Raw genomic sequence first — 22,812 nt, forward strand, 5'->3', positions numbered from 1 at the left:
CAGTCATTGGAGTCAGTATGTCGCTGCAACGTGCAACAAAAAAATCAACTCATGCGCAAGTCTGATCATGTTCTGTATAACTATTGGCATAGATGTGCTTTGTGATAGGATCCGGGTGGCAGACCTTAATGAGAGGAAAGTCGAACTTATTTCATAGTTTTTATGGAGGATTTTTGATTGAGATGTGATAAGATGTTTAATGGAGATCAACTTATAGTGGTTGACAGTAGTCACGTGTAAATGTGATTGGTTTATGGTTTTGTTGACGCTGCTCATAAAGTTAATGTGTTATCACTTGTTGATTTATCAATATACACTGGTACAGAGATGGCGAAACTTTACGTAACTACGTGACATTTTTTAAAGAAATGTTTTTGAGGTGCTACATGTTCCATCTAAATAATAATTAAATATTCTTGGTTGTTTGTTAAACATAATAATATTATTATTCGTATTTTGTGATCAATAAAGGGCCCAAAATATTGTGCTACATACCCTTAAAGGCACACGTATCAATGGTTCGCTATCCCTGCTCTAATAGATATAGTAATAGTTATGTAAACAACTTACAGTGTATTGTTCTGCTCTGTTCAATCCCAAAGAAAAACACCTGTAACAAAAACAATTGAAATTAGCAATATTAATAGGAACAACATATAAAATCATAATTTCATTGGTGCAAAATTGTAGTGATTATCAACGAATAATAATAATAATATATAGATACAAACTATGGTAATAACAAATTAAAATTCTCTAAACAATATTTTACATCAGTCAAAAAGTCTACATATAAAATTTTCTTTTACCACACACCTGATACACATATAAAAAAAACCTCGATACATAACTCAAGTTAACAGCCCTAAAGCAAACATTTACGAGATGTCAGACACAAGTGTCGACACTATCATTTGCTGGTAATCGCGTAGACATCGACACCTGGGCCATTAAATCTACGATGCACTAAAACAGGCCGCGCTACAAACAGTCGCCGAGGAAATGGGACGACATTCCTAACCCTATTACCGCGGCCTGACATGGTGGCGCTACTGTCGACCAGGGTAAATTGATCCCTCATTTTTGAACTTGCAAATTAGTTACCGCCTCAGTTACGTACTTGGTCTCGTTGAAAGATTAGTTCATACAAGTTGGATTAAGTTGATGGTTACTGGATTGCCATAGCAATTGTTAAAAAAATAAATTACACTGTGTACTAAAGAATAGTTTAAGTAATAGGAATAGCACTAAAACTATTCTCTAGAGTGCGTCAGATACGTGTTATATATGTTACCTCGTTAGATGAGAAGATCATACAAATAAATAATAAGTTAAAGATGTCATTCAAAGTAAAAAGATTAAATTACATTGAGTATAATTAAATATTTGTAAACATCACTAAAACTATGATTCGATGGTACAAGGTCAGTTTAAAACTAGAAGCAGAAAATATTCTATGTAAAAATAGGTACAGTACTAGGAGAGACATTCTATGTAAATATGCTGAACAACATTTTAAAACAATTTAATTGCAGTATAAGTCAAAATTAAGCAGCTGCTTATCTCTTACAACATACATTAAATGTGCCTAAGTTTATTAGAACACATAGAAATAAGATGTGGTGGTATGCAGGTTCCGTATTCCTCCAAGTGTCAAGATATACTGGTCACAAACTATGTTTTTGTAGTACAATAATATGGCAGGCTCTTTGTGCACGCCGCCCGCACATTAGTGACACGGTCATCAAGGTAGCAGGTTTGAATCCAGAGCAGGGGTGCTCAACCTTTGACTGGTATAACCAAAACTACTACGTAATTGAAAAATAAAAAGAAAATTTTGAAATTCTAGATTGTAAGAATTATTGTCAAAAATTTTTAGAATAATATTCTCTAATTGTTTATTTTTGTATGACAATAATAATGTATAGATCTATACATATAATAAAATCGTAGAAAAGTGCTGTCTGTACATTGAAAATAAAAATAAAAAAAATAGCAGGGGTTATTGTTATGTCGATGTCGAACCCAAAAATGTAATTAACTTTTTTTTTGTCTGTTTGTCTGTTTTGCGCGCTAATCTCAGAAACGGCTGATCCGAGTTGGATGCGGTTTTCGCGAATATATTGTGGGATGCTTAAATTTACATTTAGTGTTTGTTTCATGTCAATCGGTTCATAAATAAAAAAGTTATGTCAAATTAAAGAATCACGTCGAACATTCTATGCTTATACCATTAATCTCCGCAACTATTTGACGGATTTGGTTGAAATTTGGTACAGATATAGTTTAGAACCTTAGAAAGGACATAGATATATTTTTATTTCAAAAATCAAAAAATAAAAATAAGAAATAAATCATTTATAAATAATTCTATGTCGATCGTTACACGACTTCGGTTCATGTTATTGTTTTAATTCATCGAAAAAAAGTAAATAAATAGTAAAAAGGTATGAAAAAATAATATCAATATAATTAAACTTTTAGTACAAAGAAAATGTCCGAACGGAGTATAAATAAATAATCCAAGTTGTCTTTATCCTCGATAGATGGCGTTGGGATCGAAATAGATCGCGCTATGGTTTCGTTACATTCATTTGGTTGGGTATCGGCCGAGCGCTTTTCGGTCTTCGGAGAAAAAGTGTATTATCAGTCGTATGATTATTTGTCTGTAGTGGTCCTGCTGTTTCGTATATTCTGTATTTGTCAATTAATAAGTTTATTTGTTGGGTTTTCCTGGTTTTCTGGTTAAACTATTTAACGTAGGTTTAGTTTGATATCGATTATTAGTAGTTACTGTAGTTAGTTTTTTTAATAAAATTGTAAGTCTAATTTATAAATTAATTAGATTAGATTTAAGTCGTTTCTTTTAAATTATTTAGTTTAAGCTTGGTTATTATAGCATAGAGGATAGGTTGTAATATAGTTTCTTTTTTAATTGTTATAAATTCGTAATTCGTAGCTTTCTTTAGTTTTAAGTTAGTTTAAGTTCGTTTTTAAACTATTTTTTCAATGCCCTAAGTGAGTATACATCTATTAAATTCAAACGCAGAGCTCATTATGTTGATTTTTGAAGAGTTCCCTGGAATATCTTCCACATCTCATCTCAAGAGATCCCGCGAGATCGGGAACTATGTGGTTAAAACCAAAAATTTGCCGGAAGTCACTATTCCACGCGAACGAAGTCGCGGGCAAAAGCTAGTTACAAATACAATCAATCAATACAAATTTTGTTATAATTATATTTTTTATTAAGCTGCGTAAATGATTTAAAAAAATCTAATTTATTATTTCTGTTTATAATTATTAGTTATCGCATACCCTTGATTTAATCAAACAAAATTCATTTCTTAATTTCATTCTTGAAACATATGTATACAGTCAATACAATATAAAACCTTTTTTTAAATAACTATTACAAAAATGTTGACAATCCCGTAGCTAAGCTATGATTGTGTAATCAGTACCTACAAGTTAAGCAGTTATACATTGAGATTAAGCACACTGATCCAGATTATACACATAACTCAGTGGCATCCGTCGCTAACGGTTAGAATAGGCATTATTGCTCATTATGTCATTTAGAAGTTAAAGACATTAGTTATTATTTACTTAAGTATAATATTCTGATTAAGGAGTCTCAGAGAAGATATAAGTAAGTAAGGCTTAATTTCTTTATGAGATACGATAGTCACTTAAGGTAAAAAAATAATATCTAAAAATCACGGTTTTACGTTTGTATAAAAAAGCTCTACTAGTTTCGAGTCAGAAAGGGTCTCTTCATCATACTTCATCTCTTTTTCTAATAAGGCCTAAGTTTGCGCGACATCGCCACGTCTGCGCACGCTACTCATAAAGGTAGTAGAGCTTTTCTCCATTAATTAACGAAAGTAAACCGTGATTTTTAATTAATTTAGTTTGTCTTATGATTTACTTTTTATAAAGATGCACTAAACACTGCAAAGCTGCAGTAAAGCTAGGAGCTCATTCCAAAGTGCAGCTTCGAATAGACTACGAAATTACAAAACTTACACAATAGCTGACCATTCATACATTGTCTGACTAATTAAAAGTAAAATTAAATATAAGAAAAGTAAACATTTGAACACTTCTCACCACTAACCCACAAGTACAAAAGGTACTTGGACTGTCCCCCAATTGAATAGTTTCGGTTCACGACTCCGGCAACAAAAACTTTCATTGTCTTTTAATCTTTTACTTCCGTAACCTGTCGTACTCGTGCCCTTTGTAAACATAACAAAAAACAATTATATAACACACGTATGATTCAATACTATTGTAAAGACCAGCACATCAAGCTATCCCAACAAACATTTAAAAGATTTTGAACTTTAACACCAAGTTATAAGGTTAAAATCTTTAAAAATAGAAATTGTCTGATTGCAGGTTGACCTGCCGCTAAGTTCCCATAGATAAATAAATAAAATGAAGATTATTTTTCTTTTTTTTTTCTTTATAAAGATGACACCGGTCATTGCTTTCACTAGCAATGAAGCTACCCATTCACTGCGCGACAACGTGCGTCTTATGTAACAATGATCGAATACCGCATTGTCGGCTTTACACCTTAAATCAATACGCAGTTTACAGTTTAGTATAATTTTGTTTAGAAAATGTCCATTGTTTACCTGGTCGGAATGAATGGCCGGATCGGATTATGATATTGTTATTTTAATCACTTGTAAAATATGATAATTTATTGCCAAATATGCGTTATACGAGAGATTTGAATGGTTATGACTGAATTTTAATTAACTTTCGTATACATATTTTATTTTCATAAAATCGTTACTCATTCATAAATTATGTCAATATTTGCGATATCTGATATTTTGTCTAAGATTTTAAAAAGTTAAGGTTAATTCAGTCTATTTATTATACCATATCACACCAGTCTATATTTTATATCCATTTATAAAAACATTTTTAACCTTACACGAATCAATTTGCATTAAAAACGTAGGTTGACTAACTACGTATTAATTACTACACAAATACATAGAATGTATATCTTAGTATTTTTGAGGTAGTTTTTTTATATCGTCACGCCTTTAATCTCCGACGGGATAGGCAGAGGTGCGCATTTTGGTACGTGATGCCATTGTAGAATGTACACCTACATTTCATTATTGTCATACCGGGTGAGCCTATTTCCAGACTACCGTGCACATTTACATACTGACAGTAATACTTTTGAAAAACCAGGAACCGAACCTGAACCCTTGCCCAACAGTCGCACTTGCAACCACTCGGCCAACGAGGCAGTATTTAAAGTCAAAATATCATTTAATTGAATAACATTCTTAATACGACTATAAATATCTCTACTGTCTTCAAATCTAATTACAATATAGTAAGCACATTAAACGACGGTCAGATTAAACCGATACCGATACTTAGTTTAACTAAACCGAGTTACGTAACCGTAGGATACTTTGTAAAGCAATTAGTTTCATTTGGAGAAAGTTCGTAATTTATTATAGAAATTATTTATTAAACTCCGATTTGATTGCGGCCGTGGGTGTGTAGGGTGAATGTGTGTACTGGTCTTTATATTATTATTGTAAGCAAGGAAGGAAATAGGAAATACCTTAGTACTTGATATGTGTTTTATTATAACGTGAGAAAATATTTTTCTGTGCGTAATACGGATATCGATAAACGTGTGTGTTGATTTTTTATGGGTTTATAAGGTAAAAAATAACGCATAACGCAGTTTTTTTACTACATAGGGCTAAGTAACACATTGAAGTTAGGTAGATACATGATTAGATAGTCATAATTTATAGTCTATTAGTAACAATAACTGGAATACGTGCGAAATCATACACATTATAGGTAGTGATATACATAAAGACTAATATACGAACTCTTTTAACTACATAAAAACTAAGATTTAAAACTTTATGATCAGTTTTGAGACGTTTTATTAAACAACTAGCTACTCCCACAAGGTTTTACCCGCTTTGGTCGGTTCCTATTGATCGTAGCGTGATGTTTTTATAGTGATCCTCGACATATGGAGGTTACAGCGTTCAAACAAACAAACAAACTCTTTAGCTTTATATATTAATTACGTATAGATTAGCCATTATCAAATACCCTGTATAATTATAGTCAATCATCTTAAAAAGAACATGATTACCAACATTTTCTATGACATATCAACATTTTCCAATATATCCACGATTCTCATACATATTAGAAAGCCTTACAAACGATATGTAGAGATTTAAATTGTTCATTTACAAGTAATAAACAGGCCATTTGCTATAGAAAGCATATTGCAATGATCTTTAACGACAGGCGACGACAAATGATAAAGTAATGCGTCTAGTAATGGACAGACGTACTAAAATACTATTATATTATTATACATGGTTATCGAAAAGCTGTCATTAGTGCTTATAAGTGGGTGGGCCAAGTAAAATGCATTTATTATATCGTCTTACGTTAATACAGTATTATGTACTTAAACTGCGTTTAACATTATGAGCTTAGTTTAGCTGTTAAAATGTTATGGAACTTTAGTCTATTGGATCCCACCCAAAACATAAATGTGAAAGGCTGCCAAGTTCGATAATATTGGAATGCTTCGCCTATAAAAGAAGTGAGATCTAAATAAATACCAAGTTCCATACACAGACTCAGTTAAAAATGATATAACAAGTTGGCAAGTTTTCACACACTTTGTTATAAACCTACTAAACGCAATGAGTCAAGTATATAATTTTCTATTAAAACTTGCCAAGTTATATCATTTTTAACTGAAGTCTGTGTATGGAACTTGGTATTTATTTAGATCTCACTTCTTTTATAGGCGAAGCATTCCAATATTATCGAACTTGGCAGCCTTTCACATTTATGTTTTGGGTGGGATTTCATTTATTTTTGTAAGGTTTATTTTCTTTTTTTCTTATTTTACTTTACTTTGACTAAATACAAACCTTCGTAACGAATTTTAGGTCGGTACGACCATTGGAAGATATAGATATTTTTTTTGTTTTAGTTCCTTAGGGGTATGAATTTACACCTTCATTATTTTTAAAACCGACTCACACTTGGCCATTTTCAGATTTTTTCCTTTACCTTGACCTAAAGACCTACCTCCATGCCAAATTTCAAGTCAATACGACCATTGGAAGTGGTCTAGGTTTTTGATGAGTGAGTCAGTCAGTGAGTGTATAGTAAAAATAGTGATTTTCTGACGTCGATATCTCAAGACCTACAATAGGTACATTCAATGAAATTTTGTATTTTAGATAAGTAAGTAGATCTCGACAGATACTAGAAATTTCATATGCGTAGATAAAATAGATTTTGAGTTATAGGTGGGTCGAACTTGGCCCGAAATGGTTCGTGTAATATAACCCACGGCCGGTGTGTCGGTTTTTTGCTCGAACTTGGCGGACACACTGCCGTGTGTCTAGATTCTTTAGGCTTTTCCTATAAGCGTTTGTGATTTAGATTAGCATTAATTAAGAATCAAAATACTACGTGAGGAGGTGATCAGAGTGGACATAATTTGTAACATATGCTTTGTATAGTGCGACTGTATGGTTAGTGCGGTGGCTGGGGCAACTGGCTGCCGTGCAAAGAGTAGCGAACTAGATACCCGCACAATGCAACTTTTTATGTTACCCAAAAATTGTTGCTTCGGGTCACGATACAGAAGAAAATTCTTGTGTGGTTTCAAAAAGTAGCCCCATACGTTAAGCAAAATTTTTGATGGAGAAACTGAACTTAGGGTATTAAGCTAAGCCCTAACTTTCAGCACTAATCAGTTTCTATATCCTACAGCCTACAATACATAGAATAAATTTGATATTTCCTATAAATATGGGAGCTACAATAAAACGTTAGAAATCATAGGAGTGAGACCGACCATTAGATAACACAGAGTAAGTCAGATATCTGGCTGTATGGCTGTATCGTGTGATCTAGGTGAGAAGACGGACGCCTGCGTGGGCGCAGCCGTGCGTGCCCAAATACTATGGTTGCCATGGAAACTGTGCGGTTGAAAGTTGACATTTTATTTTTAATGTGAGTAAATTATTATTATATCAATAGTCTAATCTAATTAAACTAAAGTAAATTGCATATCTCCTACATGAAAAAATATTCCAAATAGATTTGAATTTGTCATAAGAAAGATTTTCTTTCCCAGTTTTTAAAAAACACTTTGAAGAAGTCCATGTCGACTAATACTAGGACTTGATTAAGGCTTTTGCCAAGTCTGGCAATCAACAGATCGTTACAATTACAATTATGGAAAACTATCTCACACGCTATTGATTTCATCGATATTTATGGACTAAAGACAAATCTACTCTAAAAAAGTCCAAATAACATCCTTAAATACAGCCTACAGCTTCTAACACCAATACAGATCTAACCTGGCAACCCTAAAACACATAGATATGTGTAATTGGCCGCCGTGTCCTTCCGATATTTATGCGATATGCGGCGATAAGGGGGAACGTGGCCTCACCGGCAGCGGGCGTTACTTCTACGTGTAATGGCGGGCCACGCAGTCCAATGATAACCCCGCCCAGCCAAACACATAAACTTATGTAATTATTGGGATACAGGAACTAAGAAACCACTCCATTCTTTACGACTGAATCATGCGTTATCAGCCACGGATTATATTTACTATGTTTGGGTTGCTGTTCCTGAATGAATGGTATTAACATAGATAGTTCTATGCAGGAAATCTCTGTTCTAAAGTTTAGTAATCTTCCTATATTTCGTTATGAAATACTGTTCACAAAGTTTCGAATGTATTCAAGTACATTATTACGTAAAGCGAATCTCATAGAATCGAAAAAAGCACTCACATACTCCAGTCACATTAATCATCGTCTATTGTCACACACTATTAAGAATATAAAGACTTTCTTTTAAACAAATATTACCTAACACTATACTCAGTTCAATTAAGCGAAAAGTACATAAAAAACAATCAGTAATTAAGTGAAATAAGCCGTAATATGAGTGACGTAAGGTGTATAATTATGTATAATTACATATTACGAGCAGATCTCCCATAAGTCATTATATAGATATTATATGTACATTTGAGGCCGTAACCTTAGCGTGAGTGTGTGGAGTGTACACTAGACACTACACAGTGGTTTGTATGTAGCATGTACTGACATGCAAACAATACTTTATGTAATTACAGGTTTTTAATATGTTGCACGTGTAGACCGATCCTTATTAGTAGGGTTGCCGACTTCATCATTTTGTAGCATTTATTTTTATACAACCTTTATGCAAAGGAGTCGAAACTTAACTGCCTTTTCTACACGGAACTATAATAAAAGGTACATACATAAGTACATAGCCAACCTCTAATGAAGTGACCACTTTCTACCAACAGCCCACCTGTGAATTCGACGCCTAATATTATAAAACTGTTACTTACATAATCGTATATTTACTACTTTCTTTTCTATCGAATCACCCCGTAGCCTGAGGGCGTGACGCGTGTAAGTGTAGTAGGTGCAGACGCACTTCAACTTATACCAATTTATTTAATTGATTTTCGACTGTAATACTAATTAATAAAGATGAAGATCGATTTGTGATATTGAGTAACTTGATATGCTAGTGTCTACTAGAACTGTTTTCGGGGAAATACGAAAGTATTTAAAAACCTTTTTGGAGAAAAAGAATTGGGAGTTTGAGGATTTCTACCTGATTCAAACCACTTTGGTGGTCATCATCAGCAGGATAGGAGGCACCGGGTCGTCTTAACAGACCTATATTGGTAAACAATATTCACCAAAAACGATTTTAGTAAAATTGGTAAGTACTTGGGGTCTGTGACCTCAGTACGAATCCCATAAGCTCATCTCGAGAATGTTGAAACAAAAAATAATGAGTCATGAAAACGTGAAGCAGTATGCCTATCATTAGCAGCCTGCTGCTACGAACCTCTAATTTCAACCGAAATGTACACTTTCGGTGAACAAAAACTAAGCAAGCAACTTAAAAGTGGAAATTTATTGCTTGACTGTTGCCGTTTTAGTAACGTAACGTCATGCCTTTTATCCCCGGAAGGGTAGGTAGAGGTGCACATTACAGCACGTAATACCACTGTACATTATACCAGGGCTGCAGACTACCTAGCAGGTTTTCCGGGGCTCCGGCTTGAAAAGCAGGAGTAGGAACGGGGTGATTTTTAGTCAGTAAAAGTCTGACACTCCATCTTGCCTCGCCCAAGGCGAGAGAAGCAATTGGATGATTATCCAACTTAAAAAAAAAACTATACAATGAACATGCACTTTTCCCCATTTGTCTTAATGTAATAGAGGGTGAGCCTATTACCATATACGAGTACTACAAAATTCCCACATCTGGCATTCAGTCTATAATTTTAATAAACATGCTTTGTAAGTATACCACTTAGTTACTGTGTCTATTAACCATTGTTATATTTGAAGACATACCAACCCTGCAATAATCTGGATCCTTGGGTGGCGAGCAATGGAACTGCAGACTATGGCACAGGTTGCAACACAATTGGTTAATTGTGGCAATTGTTGCCGGCCCAAGGTGAGGCTCCACCATTTCTCGACTGCCGTGGGAGAATTCGGCGGGTGCGTGGTTCAGGGCACAGGAGGACGCGGTTACAGAAGTAACAAAAATGTAGTTTAAGAACAAGAACATCTAATGATGTGATCTTTGCACGCAGTTCGTCTTAAGTTGTGGAGCATTGTTTATAGTTCTGACAAAATTCTTTTAAACTCAATCTAACTACTGATATTATAGCTCCTGCTCAATGCTCTTGTAGCGAATTTAAGGACGATTTTTAGTTGAACTACGCAGCTCTTAACAAACATTACAACTTTGTTTATAATTTCTTAACCATAACTGTCTTTTATTCGCTTATACCTTGTACTGCGTGCATCTTACGCAAGTGCGCGGGCGCACGGTGTGGCGCGCATGCGCCGCGCCGGTCAACAAGCACCCACCGACCACCGGCGGCCGCGCAGCCGACGAGACCCGCCGTAATTACTTGATACAGTATTGTACTCACTGGTGATTTGTTTATGAGTCAACTAAAGAAATACTTATGGCATATTCATAGAACTGTTTATTATGTTTTTAATTATTATATCTAATATCTAGCCTAGATGGAGACTATACAGGAAAGAATAACAGATTTACCGAACAAAACATGTTATGAAAAAGAAAGACTGAATGACATAAGTAAACCATTACTAATCTAAGAGGAACATCGAGTATTCATAAGTTAAACAATTGACCAACACCCCGAGCGACCTTTAGCGGGAAATACATAAGACATATGAATGTATGAACAGCGCGTAACATAAGCAAATGTACAAGGAAAGTGACTGGCGTGAGAATGCCACGTACAGGCTAATTCAACAATTGATTACCCACACGTACCCACTATGTAAACATATATTATATAACCCACCACTTAAGGCCCGCTGTTTACAATACTATCGAAATTTCACGACAAACGTCTATTTACTCGGAGTTCGCTAACATTACATCATTCACATATTTACCGCAAAGCATGTAATTGAATTAGAATACGTACGAGAATTGGAGAAAGACTATTTTCTACTTATCCTTGGCGTTTGGGAACTTCTGAGTCGTGTAGTAGAGGAAAAGACGCACTTCTTTAATCGGTGATATATTTTGGATTACTAGAAGATATCCAACGATAATTACAAATTGAACCTTACTTACCAACCTTGACAAGCCATTACAGTCAACTGAGTGAAGATAAGCAGAAAGATCGTTCAAGCAATTCAATTACAATTTTCTCGTACTGAAAACCAACACCATCTATCTACATAACCTTGAGATCTCCACATTTCCCCTAAAAATACAAAACAAATAATCTACCAAACGTTCCACAATTGAAGAAAATCAACCGTTACATCTTGTTACTAGATGCAGTAACCAAGCCTGATTGATCAGCAGCACCTGAGCATCACATGCTGGAGCACCGTGAGAGCTTCCATTGAAGCGCATGACACCGTTAATTGGCGCACCCTTACGTCACATTGTCGTCGGTAGAAAGCTAGGTACCACGGTACCACGGTACCACCACCAGGGGGTATTGTTACGCACAGTCGACGCTTGAGAAAAACGCACATGTGACTATTACTACATAATCTATCGTGAACAGGTTTTGTATAAAAGTCACACAATTTGCATGGTGCATTAAGGATGTAATTATTGTTACAATAAAACGATAAATAATAGCGTCTATGTGTTTTGTTGCCGGAGTGAAATTAAAATATAGGGGAAGACGTAATTGATGAAATGATGATAGATCGTGTCGTTTACTTCTTTGATCTAGGAAAGGAGTTTGCCCACAAAACAGGTTGGATTGAAACATTGTAGAATGCCCAGGGTATGCGTGCAAATATTCAAGATATAAAATCAGATTCCAAGACCAAAATTATTCCATTTTCGAGAGTAAACTTTGTAGAAAATGCACGCGACTGTGTGTGGGCCGCACTCTGCGCCCGCGCTCACGTGTCCACCGATTCTGGAGATCAATTTACGATAACTATCTTATTAAGTGATTTTTTTTATTTTACTTTCATTGCTTCTTAATACTCACGTGAACGTTCAGTAAAAACATTGTTTATTTTTTATTTTCTACTCATAAAATTATATCTAATACACTAAACAAACATTGCATCAATGAAATAATGCAGTTTGATCTCAAAATACTCCTCTATGTAGCTACATTTACCCGCCGAACGTAACTCAACAAAACCTTCGGGTGCCGGCAAAATTACCGGCACACGAACGAATCTAAATCATCTTAATACAAGCACAGATAACCTACATGTACTGAGCAATGTACCGCATTAAACATGCACGTACTTACACAGTAGGTAGACAATTGCTCGACTTAAGACATTATACACATCACGATATCTAAACTAAATGTATTTCTCACGAAATGGTTACAAAATCTAACTTTATTGATGTGTAAGGCAAGCTAGATCGCTAGTTACGTCATAACTCGGCAATGTAGATGGCGCTCGCGTCGAATATGGCACCTGATCGCAGATGGCACGCTTCTGCTAATAGCTGTGTTGTTTGCATTTACATATTGTTTTGGACAGTTTTGGCTGTGAATAGATTGTTGAACTTAATCCTACATAGGATAGTAATATAATATCACAGATACCTATGTATTGTTTTTGCGAATGGGACGGAAAGGAATCTGTATGAAAAAATCTTGATTGATACGATTCAATGAGAAAACAATTACGATCGTTTCCATAGATATCGACAAACAATCATTCGTATTTATTTATTTATAAAAGTAGCGAGTGGGGAAATCATCCAATTACTTTTCCGCCTTGGGCGAGGCGTGTCAGACTCTTACTAACTTAAAATTACCCCGTTTCTACTTCTGCTTTTCGAGTTGAAGCCGACGAACCTTGGCTTGTATTTGTATCATAAGCCAAGCAGGCTTATGATATAAGAAGAAAATAAAATTATCGTTATATTTATTAGTAAATATGTATGTATTTTTCCATGAACAGTGTGCATTCCTGAGCAAGCTGATGCAAGGCCATACAACACTGTGCTGATTCGACAAATAGTATAATATTCACGTACATCGGTAACCTAGTGGTACAATTCCATAACGATATTGCGAAATCATCAAAAGATAGTTATTAGTATTCTAGTGTTTATTTAAGTTATTACTAGGTTTCATATGAAAATGTCTTTATTCAAGCTACTATTGATATGTATTGATTATTATGTCTAATACGAACGTGACTATTTGTGTTATTTTACAAGCATAGAACAATTTTAGTAAATATAATATTATGAGCTAAGTTAAACTTTGTATAATTGTAATAAAATAATAAAACATGAGATACTAGATCAATAATTATCTAATTACATCTTCACAAATTAACCAATCTAACTCATAATTTGGGTCCACGGCAGTGTCCTCGTCGTGACGCGTGCGAAGAAAAAATTAGCCAAGCTCCGATGAAGCTGCGTGTTTATCTTTGTTTGTCTAATTTCATTAGCTCCATCGAAACTTGGCTAGTATTTTACAGAATGTTTTTGGTGGGATTCCTATTTTCAACTTTAAGAAGAACAGACTCTATAAAATCTAAGCCAGCACCACCATCAAACGCTCACTAACCGACTTCCACGAACTCCAATCGCAGCAGTACTAGCACAGCATCATAATCACAACGCTTATGGTCCTTAACGGAGCAATCAGAGTTAAGATGAACGCTAACCGAATCGAATCAGTGAACATGAATGTTCCGTACATCATGATCGTCTAATCGCAAGTGTACAATAACGGCATCCATCGTCCATTTCAACTGTGTCAGTTACCGACGACCCACTGCGCAAACGCCGCTACGGGAACAAACAATCGTCAGATTATTTCCTACCAATCTCTTTTGTGGCTTACTGGAGAATAATTTACTTAGTAATTGCCACGAAGTAGAACTAATAAGTTAGCGACAATTAAGTTTTGTTATTAAGCGATGTAAGCTGTACAAAGCGATTGTGCTTATCGTTATAGAATAGTATGGTAACTCCTATATTTGTTTTTGTGGATGATTTTAAGGATTTTGTAGCGTTAGGACCAGTATATCGAAATTATTTAAACAATTAAAATTTAATTGTGATCCCTAAGTCACCAGCCAGACGTGGGGATATCTTCTACTCCCAAGGAATAGCTTGTGGTTATCATTGGATCATGGTGATGATGATTGATGAAAAATAGCGTAAAATAATAATTATTAGTATTCAGTTTTATTCTGCAGTAAGTAGCACGGTAGCTTCCATATTTCTCAGCTCGTAAAGCTTCGCTACCGCTACGGAACAAGTCTCAATTGAAACAGTTAGTTGTTTGGCGACAGTATTACAGTCACAGCGCGCTGCGCAGCCGCAGTTAGCGCAGCGCCGGCGCGCGCGCAGACAACAACTACACGTGTTGTGTTGCCAACGAAATCGAATCTTGTTTGATAACTATTTGTGGGTTTGACAGGAGAAAGTTATACGTATTCACATAAAACAGTATAAAATAAAAAGTTCTTGTATTTTTAGTTTTTATATCGACATCTAAAGCAGAATCAATAATACATAAATTATGGGTATTTATTTACATATAAATAAACATAAATTTCTGGTATTTTAAAATGGATGCAGACATGCTGTTTCTCTTTTATTTAGACAATAGTCTAAAATATCTATGCATATATGCATATTATTTCCATTATCTATATTTACGTTTAAATATTATAATGGTTTACGAAAGCAAAATTCTATATTAAGTAAATCAATTTCCTTTAACCTTATAGATCAATATAAACATAGTAAAATTCTTCTATCAGCATGTAACTCCATCATTTTTTTCCTAATTATTCGATACAAGCCTTTCCAACCTCCAATAGTGAGATCGATATTTATCTACTCCAATATTCAGTTCCTAATTACTTCTTTCATTAGTCAAAAAATGTCCTAAAGATAACAGACAAACAAAAAAAACAATATAAATACCAAGTTGTCTTAAATAATATTGTTGCAATATTATTCCCACAAACACAGTGATCACTCACACTGTTGTAGCTACATGTGTTGCAAACGGTTGTTAAACATATTACACTTATACATCTAATCCGCTCGTCAATTGTTTCATAGCTCTGATTGACTCAGTAACTGCAGGTCGAATTGTGTAATATCGCATGTCGTTGGATACAACGTTTATAAGTACGTTTATCTTAATAGTTACAAGGTTAAAGTCATCAGATGTAGCTTTTGTTTGTGCTTCATTGACGGATTGAACGTATTTTTTTATTAGTTGATCGATTTGACAACTCATTTGTTGTGGAGTAATAGCTTTGTGACAGACTCATCTTTAGCTAGCTTTTGCTTGCAATTTGGTACGCTAAATGCGAGATAATGATTTAGTATGTTTAAGGTTCGTGATTCTGATTTAGTTCGCTGTATCTTAAAACTTAACTCACCGTCTAAAAGGACCGCTAAACGGCGCGGGCACACGCAATGTGTTCGTGAGAATTCACCAATTTTAACCAAAACGAATAGTCACAGGAAGCTGCTCAGACATACAACTATGTAGACAGACAAACTCTTGAAATAAGCTAACATTTCCACCTTCATCATAAATCATCCACAAAAGGAAACTATTTCATTAGAACAGCTCTCAATAAACAAAACAGGGCGCATAAAGACGTCGCAATCTGCGGCTTTTCCAGCACGCAATTTATAACACAAGTTTATAATAACTTGTAATAGCTCGGTTGATTGCTGATCGCGGCCGAGATTAATGGATGGAAGCTCTCCATCAGATAGCAAGATGGTGGGACTGTGTCGTCATTTGAGAACATCTCAGCATTGTGCAGGGACTGCAGCCGCTGCAACGCGAGATGGAAATCTCGTGCAACAGTCGTCAAGATATCAAATATACGCACAGACTCGGCCGTACTGGGAATTCTCATAAAATTATAACTCGTTTGACATTTAGTGAAGCCAAATCTTTAGGTTAAATCCGGTCTTTTGTGGTATCTAGATAGCAGAAACTTGAATATTATGTGCACTTAAAAAGACTTTAAAGTTATTTAAGGGATGCGTGGTATATAAATAGGTAAACAAAGAAATAAGGCCTTTTATAATACCTATGACTTAAGTTTCACTCACCGGTGAATTCTCAGCCTGAAAGCTAACTCTAATCAGCTTTAATTTAATTATAACTTTCAGTAGCAGCGCAACAGTTGCCGCGTCGTGTGTCGCGGAATGCTGCTCATGAATATGAGCCTCTAGTAAAGTTGAAAAGTTGAAACTAGCCGAGTTCCTCGTCAAACAGTTTCGTGAGTAAGCCGATATCATCATAATAATTAATTAATGGATTTTCTAAATTGGACAGTCAAATTCAAAGATATATTAAGACCTCTAGACCTCTAGGATTGCGATGCAATGTAATTTAATTAATGATTTCCTCTTGTCACTTAGTACAAGACTTATAAAAACAACACTATTCATTATTAAGTTAGGTATAATTACATTAGTATGGTGAAATCGAGCATGAAGTACTTAAGATATGTGTCGATTTAAGTAATAACTTCCCTTAGAGTATCTTAAATACTCAAATTATGATCATTTATCTGCCTATAATATAATTAATTTGTTGATTATACAAGAAAAGTTGATTATAATTATCATTAATTTAGTCAAAGTCAAAGCATTAAATTCAATTAATCCTTATGGTACTTTTGAAGCGTCACAACTGAATTGTCCATCAGTCTATCTGTCAGTGAAACTAGGTTCTCGTGCAGTCAGATAGAAAACATCCACCAATAAACCAGCAAAATGTTGTTTACAACAAAATATAAACTCCCTAATTACCGATTATGAATGAACATTATACACAGAGCAATTTAATTGTTCGTTTCTTTAATAACTGTACTACATAGTTAAGTATTTCCTATGTACTTAGTGTACGTGGCTAATTAATAAACATAGCCTTACATTAGATATGGCGGTGCGGAAATATTAATGTGTTTTGATCAAATTGTGATACGGTACGCGTGTGTTGTGTGGGGGAATAAATCTAAGGTTTTCATGTGTTTAAAGATAGTAAGAAGTTATGTCGCATCCAGGATCAATTAGGGTGACTCTCCCGTACCGTGGGGGCTCCCGAGGAGGTCTACTTAGAGGACCCGGTACCCCTTACAGGTGCAAAAGGTGTAAGTAAGGGTAGTAAGGGTAAAAATCCCTAGTCTTTTATCCCTAGTCTTTTAACCCTAGTCTTTTATTCGCAAAATCCTAGGCGCTATTTGAAGGTTTCTTCCTGTCATCAAAAAAATGGTAATATACACCCAGTCACGTGGCTGGTATAAACATAAATATCCAAAGAACCAAGTGTCGATATCACTGGTTAAGGTAAAAACACAAGTGGCCTTTCATGGGTAAGATTGTGATGACAGGAAATCGCTATGGGAAGTCATGTATCATAAGTCCATCAAGGATCTTTTTCCAAGTCATCTACCTTCCTTTAGTTAGAAAAACTAAAACATTTGTTAAGAATCTCATAAATACGAAAATTGTTTTAATTTTTCACATCCCAAATTCTACAGAACATCTTTAAAATGAATTTTATTTCCAACATCAGCTATGTTTGATTCCATATTCAAAGATTTTTCGAGGCGGTTCCATTTTCGAATGTTCAAATGTTTTTTTTTTTATTATATTCTCGCTTCCATAATCCCTAGCACTACACTACCGATGCACAGCAATCAGTAATTACTGCACTACATACAGGCAGCCGTACCAAGAACTAACGTTATTCGAGTTACCCAACGGACGGTTTTTGTCGATACCTGCTGGCATACTATGCCACTATGATGCAACCAACACACCTGGTTAAATAATAACTGTACTGCATTTCAAGCTATCCTGTACTGAAAATATACAGCGAAGTAATTTCAAACTTAATTATAAAGGGATATGGTTGAACATTGATTGAAGTAATTTGGCAGTTTAGGGTAGTTTGATGAGCAGGTATTTATGCTTAGCAGAAACAGGTGTGTCCGTAGAAAGTATATTACTTATGTCATATTTCTGTGAATTCCTTCTTGGTGAAATTTCGTGAGTCATTTTCGTATGAATGAGTTTGATACTTTGGACTTTTATTCATGAGTCGTATGAGGAACAGGTGACAGATTGAATAATTTGACTCTTATTGAATAAGAAGTTGTCAACACAATTTCTGAACATGTCACAGTGTGTGTTTTACTCCTTTACCAAAACTAATAATCTATTAAGAAGATACTCGTACTATAGTAGATAATCTTTACTTTTAAAGATAATCTTTATTATAAAGCAAAAACTAAAATAATTCAAAACATTTTCAAGTGACCCAGTTACACGAAATGTTTATTACAATGCCGAAGAAATTTGAAAAGGAAAGTTTATAAAAAAACAACTCACTATTAACCGGAGAGGAGTTTGATCAGCGTGAGAAATACTATTAGATTTTAATTCAAACTTAATGGCATTTAAACGATGGTTTTTTATTGTAAAACTGTCACTGCTGTGGTCGCCCCACATCGGACGACGAGAGGAAACATTGAGGTTGATTTAATTTTGAGTTTGTGAGGTATTTTGCTTTAGATGTTGATACGGTCAAAATTAGATTAGGAATGCTGATGTAAATGTTACACAAAACAATGATAGGTTTATTTAATTTTGATGAAATTGTTGCATGTTCAATTATTTAATATAGATTACAAAATATTTATGGCTATTTTAAGTGTGGGAGAGTTATTGCTTCGGCGGTATTGCTTACCATCAGGTGTAAGTTCTTTAACCGCCTTATACAAAACAAAATATTATTATTATTTAGCAAAAACTATCCCTACGTTAAAATTAGACTTACGTATTTATGAAAGTTTCAAAACTTAACAACATGGATTTAATAAATCAGTTTCACTCTTTTTTTTAAAAAAACGTTGCCCCACACTAGGATTTTCTCCTGTGTCGTAGGTGCGTTTACAAACATACAAGTTCACATACACATGACACCCAGACCCGAAACAACAATTTGTGGATCACACAAAGAGTTGCTCCGTGCGGGAATCGAACCCGCTACCCGTTGCGCGGCAGCCAGTTGCCCAGCCACCGCACCAACCGTGCAGTCAAAAAAGTTTAATTAAAGTAAATCAATACAATCCAATAATCCTAAGCTATCAAATGACCTCTGAGTCTAACAAAAACGAGTGCAAGCCGTATGAGAAGTAGGTACGAACCTACTAGATATTGTTCCAACATGGCGGACTACAATGTCTAGCATTGTTCCACGAGAAACTAGACGTAAGAAACACGCGAAAATCTATTGTTTACATTACATATTCTGTATGATATGAGAGCTAGTTTATTGCTTTTTTCACTCACAAATCCGAATTGTTCTTGATGTAATAGAATTCAATAAAAGATAAGCCGTGTTACGACATTTCCCATGACAATAAAAGCCCTTTGCACCCTTTTTTTTGTTTTGGGAATTAGGTAAGTATTACGTGGTTGTGGTGGAAGTAAAAATCTTTAGTTTTATAAACTTTTGGATGTTTTATTTAAAATCTTAGTTTGAGAGTGTACATCGAGCCTTTTGGTAATTGAAATACGTAGTCTTTTTTTATTTTTATGGTATAAGCCGGTAAACGAGCAGACGGATCACCTGATGGTAAGCAATCGCCGCCACCCATGGACATTCGAAACACCAGAGGCGTGCGTTGCCGGTCATCATCAAATCAGGTTATTAATAATTTTTAAGGGACAAAGAAGGCTAGAACGTCACCATTAGGAAGTCACATAACCCTACTTTTCATTCCATATAATATCCTCAAAACCTTACTCAATAAACCACAATCATTCCTCCAACAAGAAACCAACCCCAACTTAACCCAAATAGCAGTCATGCGGCATCTATTAGACTATTAGAACATTGGTGCTCGTGTGTCAATCATTAGCGAGTCGAGCCAATGTATCAGCAGTCAGCAAGCAATCGATCTGTCATTTCGTAAACACAGCCTAACTAGGAACTAGGAACATATAGCGTGGTCCAATAATTTCCACACTTTCATACCGTAGTAGCGAGTTGCAACAAATATTGAGTATTGCGACAATGTATCTTGTTTTTGTGAACCGGCCGCTGTAGCCGCTGTAGCCGCTGCAATAACAATCCGGTAGGTAATTGCAGATACGACAATTATCAATAAACAATATTGTGTTGTGCACATAATAATTGTTGATTACATTGTTGTCGTACTATTACTCTTACTCTTACTATTGAACTGACGAAGCTCAGCTGTTGAGATTGATTGTGGCGTCAGTAAACATGTGATTGTAATCTTATTAATATTATAAACGCAAAAGTTTGTGAGTTTACTCAATCACGTCAATACGGCTGATGGGATCGAGGTGAAATTTGGAATATGGGTAAATTGTGGTCTGGAATAATACATAGGACTTTTTATTCCACAGGAACGCGGGCGAAGCCGCTGGCAGAAACTTTTCAGTCAGAAATAATTTGTCACTCATTGTCGCCTCGCCCGAGGCGGAAGAAGGCATTAGATGATTTTCGCCCCTTAAAAACCCCTTCTATCTTCAACGAAATAGTAGAAATCACTATACAGTAGTAAGAACCACATACTATTCGTGTTAAACCAGTAAACTGTAGAATGTGCTCATAATTTGATGCAGTCTCAATTTTCCAGCAAACACTAGATGCGTTGGAATGTTGGAAACGCACAATGAACGATATTCGATGACGGTTGGCTTGCTATCGAGGTAAATACAATTATAAATACATATGTACTGAGTATGTGAAACAGTGTTTAAAGAAACACTGTGTGGCACCTTAATGAAGCATTTACTGACTGAGACTGCCTCGTTGGCCGAGTGGTTGCAAGTGCGACTGCCGGGCAAGGGGTCTCGGGTTCGATTCCCGGGTCGGGCGAAGTATTACTGGGCTTTTTTCGGTTTTTCGAAAAATTTCTCAGTAGTAGCACGGAGTCTGGAAATGTGCCCGGCATGGGGCTTACAACATAAATTGTGAAAAGTGGGTGTACACAGTGGCATTACGTGCCATAATGTGCACCTCTGCCTACCCCTTCGGGGATTAAAGGCGTGACGATATGTATGTATGAAGCATTTAATATCTTAAAGCTGATTGTAATAAATCCGTGGTATTCTTACTCCAACTGCTGCACTCAGAGACATTTAATGATTACTTTAACCATTTCTCAGTAACTATTTTGTACCGAAAACAATTGCTAAGGATTGGGTGAAGTAATCATTAAATGACTGTGAGTACGGGGGTAAATGACATATCGAAAATTTATTTTCTAGTAACAATAATGATCTGATAAGTAGGCTATGGTAGACTTGCAGTCACTATTTGCCAAGAGCTGAAGATGGAACTCAGTGGCGTGTTATTGGTGCTGATGATGGACACTCTAATTAAAGCTTAAGTCTACTATTATGCTATGCTATGCATGTGCAACGATTCTTACATACTTCTTTCGCTTGATCAACAGTCATCAGTCTTTTCATGCATGCTCGTCGGTTAAAGGTACTTTTAATTTGGCCCTTCTCTAATATATCACCAAGTTTAGTCTGCTTAATTGTTAATTCTAATAACAGGATAAGGTATGTATAAAATGTGATTACCAGTTATATATTGTGTAAGTATATAGTATGTAGGTTTATATGTGTATGTGTAAATGGGCAGTAGACTCATAACGAGTGGTTGCGACAAATATTGAGAATTGCGACAAAATATCTGGTTCTCAGTATCCGCAGGCCGTAATGATAAGATATTTCGTAGCTGTTAACTTGTATTAGAAACTAACTATCAACCTTTTTATTCCTTGGAAAGATAAAGCGAAAATTTCGAATTTGGAAACCCCAACAGTTGTTTTTTTAACACAGAGTATTAAAACCTCCTTAGACTTATACTCTTATAAAAAGTTCGAAATATAAAAATATTGGCTCAAAAACGGCTGAACTCATATAGATACATTTGAATAACACAAATAAACACAGCTAGGGCCTGGAAGAACATTAAACGACAGCTACATACATTAACACATAGCTAAAGAAACCGTAAGGTCTGAGTGTAAGCCGGCCACTTAGCGCATAGCATACACTTCCGGACAGTTTGCCCTACACATTACCATGGATTAGGGACCAGATGGGCATTTGTAACTTAAAACTAACTTTAGCTAAGTA

At 35.3% G+C, this 22,812-nt stretch overlaps 1 protein-coding gene across 3 annotated transcripts in view; it reads right to left on the minus strand.

The window, feature by feature from the left end:
- The window catches only part of LOC118271800 (uncharacterized), a 137,899-nt gene that overhangs the window by 109,845 nt on the left and 5,242 nt on the right, over positions 1–22,812 (minus strand). For all 3 annotated transcript variants that reach the window (XR_004783325.2, XM_035588021.2, XM_035588029.2), the window contains exon 2: positions 571–610. The gene's annotated coding sequence lies outside the window, so the exon portion shown is untranslated. The remainder of the gene's footprint in view (positions 1–570; positions 611–22,812) is intronic.

This window comes from Spodoptera frugiperda, chromosome 15, assembly GCF_023101765.2.
Source record: "Spodoptera frugiperda isolate SF20-4 chromosome 15, AGI-APGP_CSIRO_Sfru_2.0, whole genome shotgun sequence".
NCBI classification, from domain to species: Eukaryota; Metazoa; Arthropoda; class Insecta; order Lepidoptera; family Noctuidae; genus Spodoptera; species Spodoptera frugiperda.